This window comes from Pleurodeles waltl, chromosome 6 (genome assembly GCF_031143425.1).
Source record: "Pleurodeles waltl isolate 20211129_DDA chromosome 6, aPleWal1.hap1.20221129, whole genome shotgun sequence".
Taxonomy (NCBI): Eukaryota; Metazoa; Chordata; class Amphibia; order Caudata; family Salamandridae; genus Pleurodeles; species Pleurodeles waltl.
The window spans coordinates 246,230,384-246,245,952 of NC_090445.1; the positions used below are offsets into that span (position 1 = coordinate 246,230,384).

Here is a 15,569-nt window from a genome sequence, read left to right on the forward strand (position 1 = left end):
ATTCAGTGATTGCTCTGCTGATCAATTTAGCATTATACTCCTTTAATTTCATATGATTTATGGAACTTGTAGGAATTCTGTGTTGTGTTCAATTTTGGATGAGAAATTCATCATTGTTTTATTGTTTTAATGTGACTGGCTGCTGCACTTCATTTTGGACCAGATATTTCACTGTTACAATAAACACATCTACAAAGAAGTTATGCTTACCTTTTTGCGTATTCTATTAAACAGTAATTCCCTCATCTTTTCAAGCTTTAGTTGCCTTGCTGAACCAATAATGGTCTTATTGGCAAGATATCTGGCCAGAAAATCGAAAAGTGATGGTAAAAGCACCTCAACAACTGGGAAACACTGTAAAGTTGTCTAATCGAAAAACATCTCGTATGTAGGGGTGAAACGTAGCAAACACTGATATGCAACGGTTTTGGTGTTATGTGTATGCACATGTCCCCTAAGTCGGCTTTGTATAGTAAATACAAAAAAAAATAACCTAACTGTAGTCAAGTTTTAAGTTAGCCATAGACAAATGTTTTTCATCTTGTGATTGCTGCTGCTTGTGAGCCCTGTAGGTACTGTCACCTATAACTACATTGGTCTGTTCTATTGCCTGTAACAGCAGCTGTCTGCGAAGCTGTTGCCATGCCAACTATCTGCTGCAATGCCTGTGATGCTGGCCATTTGCTAAATAATCGCCAAGCCAGGCGTCTACTTACCTTACTTGATCAGGACAAAAGTGTGTTCTCCCATCTCAACACAAAGCAGATCTGAGGAGCAGTAAATGAAGCAGACGAGCTCTCCTCTTCCTCGTGCTGTGTGGATTAATGAGTGTTTCTGTTAACTATGAGCGAAGGTAGCTTCGTTCACTCTAGCAATTTAAGGAGCATGAAGAGTCATCCAGACCTCTACCTACTCCACACCATCACCATTTTACAGCAGCAGATTACGTCAGACACTATGACTCATTCTACCACATCCAGTGGACGTGCCCCATACAGTTACCACAGAATGTGTTAATATAATTTACTAGATTGATAATAACACACCCTTGTTGTGTACAGCAGCAAAACTTTGAACCTCTGTGCTGGCATACCTAAAGCACTCCCTGTTTGTGAAAACAATAATTTATTCACACTCGTTCAAAGCCAATATACATTAAGGGCCTCATTACGACTTGTCTGACCGCTGCCAGAGCGGTGGTCCTACCGCTTTGACGGTTGTCTGACTGCCACATTATGACCCTGGCGGTTGCACCACGGTTGTACTTCCAGCACCCCAGTTTACCTCCAGAGGAGGGACTGGCAGTGCTGGTGGTCCTAATCCTGACCCCCCCTCTCTGCCACCTTTTACATTGCTGTGAAGACTGGGTGCAGTGGGCGCCCGGGGGTCCCCTGCACTGCCCATGCAACTTACATGGAAAGTGCAGGGGGCCCCATGGTCAGCTCAGTCGCTCTGTTCACTGCCTGCATTGCAATTATGAGCCGGCGTCAATGTTGTCGGCTATTCCCCGCTGGGCCAGCGGGGAACTCGTAACGAGGCCCTTGGGAAGGCACCGGCACTGGCAGCAACCTAACACCGGGAGTTTGTTGGACGGCCTTTCTGCCCGCCAAACTCATAATGACCCCCTAAGTGTCTGAATGCCTACATTTATTGGACTTTGAAGTTATGTTTTTACATGCACATCCTTTTTAATCAGCATGGGAAATCTTTGGCACAGCTCCAGCCCATTACTTGTCCATCATGGTTTGCCTAATTTTCTTTATTCCGTACTGACTGCACTCTGTGGAATTACAACTTCTGTTGCATCTCAAAGTACCACACTTCATCTGGTTACCCCTTCCCATCATGTTTCCGTCACCCTAACTTCCATAAGTGTCCTCTTCTATCCCCTGTATTTCTACTACCATCTTTCATAATCAAGAATCTCACATAAAGAACTAAGGGCCACGTGTACCATGCTTTTTTCGAATCAGCCAGTTTGCGGCTACAAAAATGCTTTTTGGGATGCTCAAAGGCCAAACTGCGATTCCGTAACTTGTTACGGAATCGCAGTTTGGCTTTTGTGATTCTGTATTAGGAAGGGGCATGTCCAAGGCGTCCCTTCCTAATACCAAATCCAAATAGTATTCACGGTCACAAAACAATCACAGGCAAAATTAAGGGAACCCTTCCCCTTTGTGAATGCATGGGAAAACATCTTTTAAGAGCAGGCAGTGGTCCCACGGACCACTGTATACTCTTGAAAAATGAAACTGAAACGTTTCATTTTTTTTCTTTTAAAACGCAGTCTGTTTTCATTTCAGGAAAACAGGCTTTGTTTAAAAAAAAAAAAGATTGCATTATTTAAAAGCAATCACAGACATGGTGGTCTGCTGACACCAGCAGGCCACCATCCCTGTGATTTTTGTGATTCCCGGTGGGTTAATATTAATATTAATGAGGCAAGTCTATTTGTGCCCAACCGGGAATCACGAAAGAAACTCAGGTGAGTTTCTTACATTTAGAATTGCGATTTCCTAATTGCAATTTGCATGGAATCGCTATTAGGGAATCGTAATTCCAAATATTCGTACATGTGGCCCTTACTCCCTTGCCACTACCTCACCCTCCTCATCTACGTTAGGAATCACCCCTGAGATACTCCTTTCTTTTCAGCTCTTGACTGATCATAGGATTTTCAGATAGCTTTCTCTTTTGGTATTGACGCACAGCACAACCTTTAGTCACCCTGAGAAAATAACCTGGTTTCGATAATAGCAGCACCTTGGCCATGATAACTTCATATATTCTTCCTCTTCTCTTATTCACTCGGTATGTCCGCGTCGCCACTATCCAATACAATCAGTGTGTTGTTAAACCTCTTGATGACTTTCCTTTTCATTTATAAAGGAAAAGAAAAAGATCCAAAATTTCCTCTCCAAAACTATATTAGGAAAGAAAATCTCCCTTATTTGTACACAGTTAAACACCCAGATGCCATGCCATGCATTGACTGCCAAAAACATGGGTGCTTATCTTATTTCTAAGCTTTATCACTGTAAGTGCACTCACTGTTTGTCAATGCACTGTACATCACTCTAATCTGTATCACTCCACTCTGTCACTGCACTCTATGCCAATCCACTCTTAGCCACTGTAACCTAGTCTGCACCACTGCACTCTACACCACTGCACTGTAGTCTGAACCATCTACTCTGTACCTCTGCACTCTACGCTACTCTATTCCACTCTTTACCATTCCACTGTACACCACTGTAATATACCCTACAACACTCCATGCCACTCTATTCTAAGCTGCTGCACTCTGTCAATGCACTCAAAACCAATACACTGTACACTACGCCAATCTACACAGAACTACCACACTGCACGCCACTATACTGTACTAATCAACCCTCTACACCATTTCACTCTATATCACTTTACTCTGTACCACTCTGTCTCTGCACTTTATACAAATGCACTCTATACCACTCCAGTGTACATCACTGCACTCTATCCTTTAAACACTCTATGCTTCTCTGTTCTACTCTGCACCATTCAACGCCACTGTTCTCTGCACTGCTCTACTCTGTGCTGCTGCACTCTTCACCACTGCAGTTTACACCAGTGCACTCTGCCACTACACTCTGCATCACTCCACACCACTCTAACCTATTCTGCACCACTACATTCTACACCACTGCACTCTACACCACTCTACTCTATGCCACTGCACGCTACACCATTCTACACCTCTGTACTCTACCCTGCACCGCTCCTCTAGGATGATCCACTCCACTTTATGCCACTTCAACCTACTCTGAAACATTCAACGCTACGCCACTGCAATCTAATCTGTGCCACTCTACACCACTGCACTCAACGCCACTCTGCTGTGTCACTGCACTCTACACCACTTTACTCAAAACCAATGCACTCTACCCCATTGCACTCTATGCCAATCTACTCTGTACCACTGTACTTTACACACCACTCCACTGTGACACTGCTACACTACGCAACGCTCTACTCTGAGACTCTGCAAAACTCCATTAGGCTCCACTCCACTCAATGCCACTCCACTCCACTCGACAACTATACGCTACTCAATGCCACTCTAAAACACTACTCCACTCTATGATGTACTCTACTCTATGATGCTGTATACAACTCTCTGTGCCATTCAGTGCCACTTTACTTCACCCTGTTCTTTGGCACACTACTCCACTCTATGCCACTCCACTCTGACACTCTATGCCACCCCACTTGAGTCTATGATACACTACTCCACTCTCATACACTTCTCCACTCTATGCTAACCTACTCCACTCTACAATACTGTACTACACTCTCTGCAACACCCTCTATGCCACTCCACTCTGCTCTACACCACTCCATAACACTCCACAACACTCCACTCTTATAGTCTATTCCACTCTGACTCTCTAAGCCACTCAACTCTACTCCACTTTACGCCTTTCCACTGTACGACACTCTGCTCTCTCCCCAACACTCAACTTTACTGTACACCACTCTATAGCACTCCAGTCAACTCAATTTTACGACACTCCACTCCATGCAACTCTTGTTTACACCACTAACTTTCAGCAATGCTGAATAGCAGCCGCGCTGGTGTACAACATGGCTTAAACATATTGGCAAAGCCAGTAGCTCGTGCATCTTCCTTGTTGAGGAAACCCCCCAGTTGATGCTGGAGATGTTAAAACACTTTTCACTTGTTTCAAGCCTTCATTTCCTTGCTGAGATCACTAAAAGATGTGTAGACTTAAAAGCTCATCTGAGAGCATGAACACTTGGGTGATTTCCATCTGGTTATGCTGCTAAGACTATCTTCTTTCGATATCTGATGATATGTTAGACACGCTTGGATGACAATCCACCATTTGAAATTTAACCTATTGTACATTCAGTTTATTTAATTTTCTTTCCTGTGCACTCCAGGGATTCAATGCATCTTTGATTGACTTTTGTATCATCTTTGATTGCTGTATCGTAATCAGTAACTGTGCAAAATTGCTAGGCATTACTCTTGAAAAAAGATGCAGCCGCCAATCGCAAATTAACAGTATGCCAGAGTGTTTGTTTCCAGTTCAGACTGCTGTTGAGGATTAGACGATTCATCCCAGAACAGGACCATTAAAAGTACAGTCCATTGTTTTATCAAGAAGGGATTATGGCTATTCCTCTTTAACTGGGCTACCTACAGTACACCTCACACCAAGAAAGGCAGTTCTGCTTACACAGCATGCTTTTTCATTGATAACAAAAGGTTTTAGCATGTCACCCCATTTCTACAAGTGTTCTGATTCCTTCCCATGGAAGCTAGAGTGATCTAAATTACGCAGGAAATTACTGTTATAAACAACTCTTTTTACATGTCCAAATAATGTAAATATCTGGTGGGAACAATAGCTACGAAGTGCTGAAATACTGCTATTGGAACCTCCAGCACTAAACAAAAGAAAAATGTACAATGGCATAATCTTTTTCACTCTATGCCACTCTATGCATTTACACACTGGATGTCACTCCCTCTTGCTGTATGTATGACCTCTTTTCAAGTAACAATCACGAAGGATCTTAAAAGTTTCTTTCTACAGACAAATTCGATCCACTTAATTGCCTCTGAATATTGCCATCCTCTTGCGATTTAGCACTACTGGACTACAGTTTTTGCCTTTTTTCTAACCACATCGGTATTTCGCTTACCTTCTCTCCATTTATCCTCCTCCTAATTTGTTTCAACTTTGCTGTTTTTCTATTACCTTCTGTTGTTGCGTTAGTAGCTTATCTGGTGTTGGACCTTCTTTCTCAGAACAGCTGTCTTGCTTTCTATTTGTCTCCAATATTTCGATTATTTACTTCTTGTTCGGACATTGCTGCATAACTTACCTGTCTCTAAGTTTCTGCTCCTATGTAATTGCTTTCCCTTTTAACATTTTGGAAACCATTTTTATCCCGTCTCTTTCTTCTGTATCTTACTTCTATTAGTATCATCCTTTTGTTTGTTTTTGTACTATATGGGGGTTATTACAACTTTGGAGGAGGTGTTAATCCGTCCCAAATGTGACGGATATACCACCAGCCGTATTACGAGTTCCATAGGATACAATGGACTCGTAATAAGGCTGGTGGTATATCCGTCACTTTACCGTCACTTTTGGGACGGATTAACACCTCCTCCAAAGTTGTAGGTTGGATCGTTTGTTGCAGTGCTCCCATTCAGATTTATTTTTATACCTTATCACTGAATACAATTTTTTTAAAATTATATATTTTTATTAACATTTCACTGTCTTACATATACATTTCAACTTATTAGATCAACAGGTTCCTATTCAGTTCGCAGTCATCATAGTTAATAGCACACTAAGCTGCTGCATGTTCTAGGGCTTACAACATATTGTTCTTTTTATGTATGTAACTTCAGAATTAAAATTTCAGAGTGCCTAGCTCGTTTAAGTCTCTTGGATATTCATTCCTTCCGTGTGCATGCTGTGACACCGTTTTGTTTTTGTGTCTACATAACAGTCTTAACTAATATTAACTATTATTTTAACGTGATGGCGCTATTGTGAGTAGGTAATTTCAATCGCTTGGTTGGGCCCCTTTTCTTCTCCTCTGGGGCCGGGCTGGTACCATTCCTTATTTACCGTCTCCACCCGCTCAGTGGTGGGTAGGTGGGCCTCTGGGTCAAGTCCATCTACGCCGTATTGTGCTCAGTTCGGTCCCGCTGCCTCCTCCGCTCATCCGCCCCATGTGGCCCCCGGCCTCACTTGCCAGGAGGCCCGTTTTAAGACCCAGTAAACATGTAGTTGAAGACTAAGCCAGTTCTACCTCAAACAATCGTGCTAGGTCAGCTAGTACCGCGACCCAACCTTGCTGAATGTCTGGGCAGCTCCACACCATGTGGTCAAAATCAGCGTTCGCATCCTCACATCTGGGGCATGTCTTGGGGGCTCCGCCATAGATTAGCGACAGTCGGTGCAGGGTAAGGTATTTCCTGTGAATATAATTGTACTGAATATATCTCAGCCGAGTGTTTTGGGAGACTGTCCGAGGGTAAGCCAGTGCCCTACCCCACTCCGCATCCGTTAACTCCCTTCTCACCGTCCGTTCCCATCTCTCTTTCTGGGGCTGCAGTGAGTCCAATGCTTCCTCGTTTTGGGCCCGGTAAAGTTTAGTAATTAAGTGGGTGTCCTCCCCAGATGTCAACGGGAGATGTAATACCCTGTGGGTGGCAGGTTCTGCATTAATCGTTTCCCAGTGTTCTCTTAGGGTGTGTATCAGCTTCCGGTATAAGAGGAACTGTCCCCGTGGGACTGCCCCGTCCGTTAGATCAGAGAAGGATCTCAGCCCACCCTCCCGGAACAGCTCCCCTACTGTCTCCACCACAGCTTTCTTCCAGGGTCCCAGCCCCGTGCCCATCGGACACATCCCAACTGTGCCCGCCCCCAAAACCGATAGCGGTAGCGCTGGGGAGTATGGCAGTCCCACCCCCACTCTTCTTGTGCATCTCTTCCAGCACACTGCAGCTACCCTTGTCATCCGGCTGTCTGCTTGAGGGGTCATCTTTCTATTTATCATGCGTGCGATAATCCGCTCTATGCCTACCTCTCCGTGGACGGTGCTCCTGTCCAGCTGTCCCTTTCCAACAAACCACCCGGATACCCATTGCAGTTGGGATGCCAAATAATAGGTCTCAAAGTCTGGGACTCCCAGGCCCCCCGAGTGGGTCGGCCTGCAGAGGGTCGAGAGTGCTGTGCGTCTGTGGCCATCATCCCATATAAGTTCCCTGAGCAGGGTGTTTAATTCGCGGAACCACGCCGATGGGATCAGCAGCGGTAAATTAGCGAAGTAATAAAGGAGGCGGGGTAGTATGATCATTTTAGACAATGATACTTTAGCCATTATAGTTAACTTCAAGGAGCGCCAGAACCTCACAGAAGCCCGCAGGGAACGAAGTGCCCTACCGAGGTTACCGTCCCGTAGGTCCCCCACTTCGTGAAACACTTGTATACCCAAGTACTTAAAGGTACTCGAGCCCAACCCACGTCCCCCGGACACGAGGCGGGGCGTTCGCAGCTCGGTAGTATGGGGAAAGCGAATGTTTTGCCTCTGTTTCTGTGCAGTTCCAACAGAGTCCCGAAACGCTCTAAGCTCCTCAGGGCCCAGGGGATTCCAGTCTCTCCGTCCCTAAGATAGATAAGTATATCGTCTGCGTATAGTGAAATTACATGCTCCGATTGTCCCCACTGCACACCTTTACCCACGCCATCCCCTCGCATCTGGGCCGCCAGTGGCTCGATGGCCAGGGTGAATAGTAGTGGCGACAGAGGGCATCCCTGTCTTGTTCCCCTATATATTGGGTAGGTGTCAGATACCGTCCTGCCGTCCTCACCCTAGCCAGGGGGGACGTGTATAATAAGTCCACCCATTTTACCCAACCCTCACCCAGCCCCATTCGCCGCATCACTGCTTTAAGGTAGTCCCACCTGACCGAGTCGAAGGCTTTCTCGAAGTCCACTGCAAGTAATACTCCTGCTGTGGGTTTCTCTTCCCTGGGCATATGTAAGACAGCGAAGAGGTGCCTTAAATTCAGGAAGGTACTTCGATTCGGGACAAAACCGTTCTGGTCTACGTGTACCAGTGTGGGTATGTGGCTAAGGTTGGCCATGATCTTACTGAGTATTTTAAAATCGCTATTCAGCATTGACAGGTGGCGAAAGTCGGACACTGAAGCCTCCTTTGATTTCGACTTGGGTAGAGGGACCACCAACGCCTCCCTCAGCGTATCCGGTAGCTCACCGCGGTGCAGTGCCTCCGTATACATTTCCACCAACTGAGGGACCAATAGAGTCCCATACCTTTTGTAAAAGTCCATGGGGAGGCCGTCGGTCCCTGGAGTCTTCCCAGGGGCTAGTTGTTATATAGCATCACGGACCTCCTCCACCTTCACCGGGCCCCCTAGCCCATCCCGCTCCTCATTTGTCAATGTTGTCAAAGGGAGCCGCCGCAAAAAACTATTGAGGGCAGTAGTCCTAAGTTCACCGGGCTTCCTATATAAATGAGTATAGTATTCTTTGAAAGCATCATTTATAGGGCCCGGGCAGTGTCTTCGCTCCCCCTCCTTGTCCAGCACTCTCGTAATGGGCTCACCCTCCCCTCCTGGCCTCACCAATCACGCCAGCATTCTGCCTGATCTGCCCTCCTCTGATTGTAATGAAGCAAGATAGTTTTGCATATTGTGGCACCGGAGTTGTTCTTCAACCTGGGAGTGGGCTCTCCGTTCCTGGGTATATCCCTCACTCTCCTGTTCGTCTGCTCCCTGTTTCCGCTCCCCTCATGTATTTTCTTCTCTAAACTAGTCAGTTCCCGTTCAAGTGTACGTCTCACCCTGGCCGTCTGTCCCATACAGTAACCCTTGGTCGTTACTTTAAGAGTCTCCCACTCCGTAGATCTGGAGGCGGTAGATCCCCTTTTAATTTTAATATGGTCAGCCAGGTAGAGACGGAGGGCGTCTCTGTATGCCTGGTCTTCTAGGGCAGCAGGGGCCAGCCTCCACATCGGGATGGGGGGCCTATCTTCCGTCACCCTCCAAGTCAGCAGTAAGGGGTTGTGGTCAGACAGGGTACGTCCCAGATATTCGGAGTGAATCATTCCCTGCACTAGGGTTGCTGTGCAGACCACTCTATCTATTCTGGTGTGCACTCGGTGGAGGCCTGAGTAGTAATCTCTGTCATTAAGGCGCTGTTCACGCCAGACGTCCACCAGCCCCCAAGAATCCAACTATTCTCTTAATTTTTTGGCTACCTTACATGTCGCCGCCCCTGGTAGCGGTGGGGTAGATCGGTCCAGGTCTATGTCTAGCACGCTATTGAAATCTCCCCCGATTAATAGTTCTCCCATTCGCTGGCGCGTGAGATGACTAGATAACCGTGTCATGAAGGGGACCTGATCTTGATTGGGGGCGTATATACAACTCAGGACAATTGGAGTGCCATGTATTTTCCCATCCACGATCACAAACCTGCCTTTGTGATCAATGTTAGTGGATTCTACTTCAAAGGGGACCCCAGCGCGTACCCAGATCAGCACCCCCTTGGCATATGCAGCCTATTCCGTGGCGTACACCTGCCCTCTCCATCTGCGTCTTAGCTTCTCTACTTCTCCTGTTGCTAAATGGGTCTCTTGCAGCATCACCACCTGAATGCCCCTTCTCTTTAAGTAGGACAATATTCTATGTCTTTTAATTGGCGTCCCCATCCCCCGTACGTTCCATGTTAGTAGGTTATATTCTGCCACGTAGGTATATCATTCGCATAACAGCCTTCCCAGCCCTCCCCAGTGGCCGACATCCCCCTGTGTCTTACCGGATATCTAATACTGTCAAACCACGTCTCCCAAAGCGCCATCAGAACTAACAATTGCGTGACCCAACTCCCCTTCCCCAGGGCGCCTTTCAAACAGAAGGTTGCCCAGAAAAACTGTGCAACAGTGCAACTTATTCAAACATTTATTTATAGTTCTCGCCAGTCTGATGGAATGGAAGAGATTCCGGTTGGGGGGGCCGTGCCCGGAGGGGCCTCAGAATCGCACGCTCCTCCTCACCTCGGGGTCATATTATGTGTTCAGCTATCCAAGTTCATCTGCTGTCTGCGGCATCACCCTCGGGGCCCGCACCGAGCAGTCTGAGCCCCCCGCCGAGGACATCGCTGTGTCATCTGATTCTCCGCCAGAACCCTCCGGAGGGGACTCCTCTCTGCTCATGGAGGCTGCTGCCTCCAGTGCCGCCTTCTTCCCCATTTCCCTCTGCGACTGAGTTGGCGCCAAGTGGGGGCGTTTCCTGTTTCGCCGCCTTCCCGAGCCACGGCGGGCCCTACCCCCGTTCGGGCCCTCACTCACATGACGCCCAGATTGGGACCCACAGGCCTCCAGCCATTCCCACGCCTCCTCAGGGGTCTGGAAGAATGTGGTCTTACCATCCAGGATCACTTTCAACCTGGCCAGAAAGAGAAGCAAATATTGGATTCCCTCTTCCCTTAAAGCCCTCTTAACTGCCAGGAATGAGGCTCGCTTGGTCTGGACGTACAGCCTAAAGTCCGGGAACAGTGTCACCTCTCCGTTCGCTACCTTAAAGGGGCCTGCCTCTCTGGCCTTCTGTAGGAGAATGTCTCTGTAGTGCAGCAGCTTGGCGATCACCACATGGGGAGGCCTGCCCGGGGCGAGAGGTCTCGAGGGCACCCGGTGCGCTCGTTCCAGAGTATAGAAGGAGGTCAGGCAGCCTGGCGCGACAACTGTGCGTAACCACTCCTCAAGAAATTCCATCATATTTGTGCCCTCCGGGACTCCCACTACTCGCACGTTATTCCTGCGGTTTCTCCCTTCCGCGACCTCCGCTCTCTGCTCCAGGCACGCCACCCTGTTTGTGAGACACGTCACCTCGGCCATTAGGTCTTTTTGCTTCGGTGCAATTTCCGCCAGAGTGTTCTCTGTCTCCTTTACTCTGTTCGCCAGTTTGTGGTGGTCTGCCCTCAGTAGTCCTACTTCAACTGCGACCTGATTGATGTTGTGTTGTAGCGTTGTCTTTGTATCTTCAATTGCACCCAGGATCCTGTCTAAGGTGTCTTGTTCCTTGGTTTGTGGAGGGTCCTGCGAGTCCCCCCCTTTGCACTCGGTGGGTGTTATACTGTCCATGGCTTTACTTTTATGTCGGTTCTTGGGGGACATTGAGTATTTGGGGGGTTGCACCGCCGGGGCGGCGAGCAGACTATTATTGCGGCTTCTCCTCTGCCTGGGTTCTCCCCCCTTTGTCCAACTCAGTCTGTGTTGTGGCCCCCGGTCTACGTCGTCCCAGTCTGCCGAAATGCCGCTTAAGTAGTCACCTGAGTCTAGCAGACCCTTTGCGTGCCCAACAGGGATGAGGGGCTTCCCACCGTCTGGTCGTGTCTGTTTACCAGGGCTCGGCGGAGGGCCGGTGCTTCTACGCCCCCTCTTGTCCTGCGCTGGTGGACGCTCTCGTCTGGGACCCCCTACGGTCCACTGAGGTTCTTCTCCTGCTGACTTCGCTTGGGGGTCCCCCAGGGGCCACTGCTCAGTTCTAGGCGTGACGCCGGGGGAGGCGACGTGCTCCGCCGTTTGTTCTATGCTGGCGCTGCCTCTCCAGTTTCCCACTCAGGTCGGGTATGCCCCACCTGGGCCTGGTCCAGGGTCTTCTTTATTTTGGGGGTGCTGGTGTGTCCTCCGGGGCCCACCGCCCCACCGTTGTTGTGGCACAATCCAGCGCTTCCAACTGCTGCGCTATTTGGGCTCCCGGGCCCCTCTCTGCACCTCAGTTGCCCGGCCCCGCCGCACGCCCGACGGCCGTGGGTCTTCTCCTTCTGCCCTGGGCCAGGAGAGCAGTACGCTGCGCTCACCTTGTTAGGGGGCGTCAGGCCTGGGTACTTGCCGCCATTCCCGGCAAGTCAGCTCCGCCTCCGCGCGGGCGCACGTTTACGCTTTAGTCCCCGGCTTCCTTGCGCGCGACAAACCGCCGGCTCCTCACGCCGCCAGCGCGATCAGGGTCCGGAACGGGCTCCGCAGCTCTCCCGCTTGTCCCCTCAGGCTCCTCCCGCAGTGCAACAGCGGGTTGCCCCGAGGCCAGGCTCCAGGCGCACGGATAAGTTGCTGGCCGCTCCGGAGCAAGAGGATCAAGCGTGCGCCATCTTTGGTCGCCCGGCTACGCCCCCCCTTATCACTGATTACTAAAGCTGTGTTTTCCATTATACAGCTTTGTAATACCCTTGATTCATGTTCTCCCTGTAGAAAATGCTTACAATAAATAAATCTGTGATCTGTAGCCAGACTGTATACATAGAAGACCACTTTAGCTGCAGCAGTGTCTCTCTTGTAGCATGTGACATGTTCTCATCAAACGCTGTGCTCATTGGTACCAATTCACAAACACGTTTTTGAGTACGTGAAGTAGCTCTCCTGTAGTACTTGCCGGTGCAGTTCACAAAAGTACAGATAGAGATATCTGCCTACTCCGGTGCTATTTCTTATGTGGAAGTTGTTTGCCACAATTCCAGAGACGTCCACACAAGTAGTTGTACTTTTTTGTGTACATGTATGAGCATCAGGGAGAGTTACTGGACAATGGGTAATATCTACAAAAAAATTGGCAGGGTTAAAGGAAAAATCCAGGAGGACACAATGAGGAAATAAACGTACAAAAAACAGACACACAAAACGATAAGTCTACTGCAGTACACAGTTGCCCACATTTACTCCATCAAGTGCTACAGCCTAAACAAGCTAAATCTACTCCAGCCAAGCCTTGCTGTCAGTTACAATCCACATATGACCACTCATAAGTACCGCAGGCGAATTACATCAAGATCAATTGTGTCACCGACAATACCAACACATAAGCAAACACAAAAAACACAGTTAGAAATATTAACAAAAGTCAATATTGCCTTAAAAAACTGATACAAACTTAACCCCTTCGCTGCCAGGCCTTTTCCCCCTCCTGTGCCAGGCCTTTTTTTGCCTATTTGGAATAGTTCTCGTTTAGGCCCTCATAATGTTTTGTCCACATAAGCTACCCACGCCAAATTTGAGTACTTCTTTTTCTAACATCCTAGGGATTCTAGAGGTACCCAGACCTTGTGGGTTCCCCTGAAGGAGGCCAAGAAATTAGCCAAAATACAGTGAAAAATTCGTTTTTTTTCAAAAAAATGGGAAAAAGGGGCTGCAGAAGAAGGCTTGTGGTTTTTCCCCTGAAAATGGCATCAACAAAGGGCTTGCAGTGCTAAAATCACCAGCTTCCCAGCTTTCGGGAACAGACAGACTTGAATCAGAAAACCCAATTTTTCAATACAATTTTGGCATTTTACTGGGACATACCCCATTTTTATGATTTTTTGTGCTTTCAGCCTCCTTCCAGTCGGTGACAGAAATGGGCTTCCAGAAACCTAAACATTTCTCAAAAGTAGACAAAGTTCTGAATTCAGCAAGGGGTAATTTGTGTAGATCCTACAAGGGTTTCCTACAGAAAATAACAACTGAAAAAAAATAATATTGAAATTGAGGTGAAAAAAAACAGCAATTTTTCTCTACCTTTTACTCTGTAACTTTTTCCTGCAATGTCAGATTTTTTAAAGCTATATACCGTTACGTCTGCTGGACTCTTCTGGTTGCGGGGATATATAGGGCTTATAGGTTCATCAAGAACCCTAGGTACCCAGAGCCAATAAATGAGCTGCACCCTGCAGTGGATTTTCATTCTATACCGGGTATACAGCAATTCATTTGCTGAAATATGAAGAGTGAAAAATAGCTATCAAGAAAACCTTTGTATTTCCAAAATGGGCACAAGATAAGGTGTTGAGGAGCAGTGGTTATTTTCACATCTCTGAATTCCGGGGTGCCCATACTAGCATGTGAATTACAGGGCATTTCTCAAATAGACTGCTTTTTTACATACTCTCTTATATTTGGAAGGAAAAAATGTAGAGAAAGACAAGGGGCAATAACACTTGTTTTGCTGTTCTATGTTCCCCCAAGTCTCCCGATAAAAATGATACCTCACTTGTGTGGGTAGGCCTAGCGCCCGCGACAGGAAATGCCCCAAAACACAACGTGGACACATCACATTTTTTCACAGAAAACAGAGGTGTTTTTTGAAAAGTCCCTACCTGTAGATTTTGGCCTCTAGCTCAGCCGGCACCTAGGGAAACCTACCAAACCTGTGCATTTTTGAAAACTAGAGACCTAGGGGAATCCAAGATGGGGTGACTTGTGGGCCTCTGACCAAATTCTGGTACCCAGAATCCTTTGCAAACCTCAAAATGTGGCTAAAAAAACACGTTTTCCTCACATTTCGGTGACAGAAAGTTCTGGAATCAGAGAGGAGCCACATATTTCCTTCCACCCAGCCTTCCCCCAAGTCTCCCGATAAAAATGGTACCTCACTTGTGTGGGTAGGCCTAGCGCCCACGAAAGGAAATGGCTCAAAACACAACGTGGACACATCAAAATTATCAAATACAAACCTACCTGTTTTTGCAGGGGGGCGCCTGCGTTTTTGGTCCTGGGCTCAGCAGCCTTCTAGGGAAACCTACCAAACCCAGACATTTCTGAAAACTAGACACCCGAGGGAGTCCAGTGAGGTGTGACTTGCGTAGATCCCCCAATGTTATCTTACCCAGAATCCTCAGCAAACCTCAAATTTAGCTAAAAACAATCAAATATTTCCCACATTTCTGTGTGGGATCACCGCACTGGGACACATTTCATACCACCCAATGTTCCCCTCAGTCTCCCGGTAAAAATGATACCTCATTTGTGTTGGTGGGCAAAGTGCTTGTGAAAGGGAAGAGCCAAAAACATGTCGATATTGAGGGAGAACAAAAGGGGTCCAAAAGGGCAGTTTGCAAAAAAACAGTTTTAGGCTGACAAGTGCAGCAGAATTGTTATCGGTATAGATGAGACAATGCTGGGTGATAGGAATTTTGTGTATTTCTGCAGATTCCGGAAAGGTTCCATCACAAAAACGTGGGAAAAATGTGTGATTTCCAGCA

The 15,569-nt window shown here is 47.5% G+C and overlaps 1 protein-coding gene across 4 annotated transcripts in view; it reads left to right on the plus strand.

Annotated features, from left to right (window-relative positions):
- The window catches only part of TACO1 (translational activator of cytochrome c oxidase I), a 133,774-nt gene that overhangs the window by 81,139 nt on the left and 37,066 nt on the right, over positions 1-15,569 (plus strand). The window lies entirely within an intron of this gene.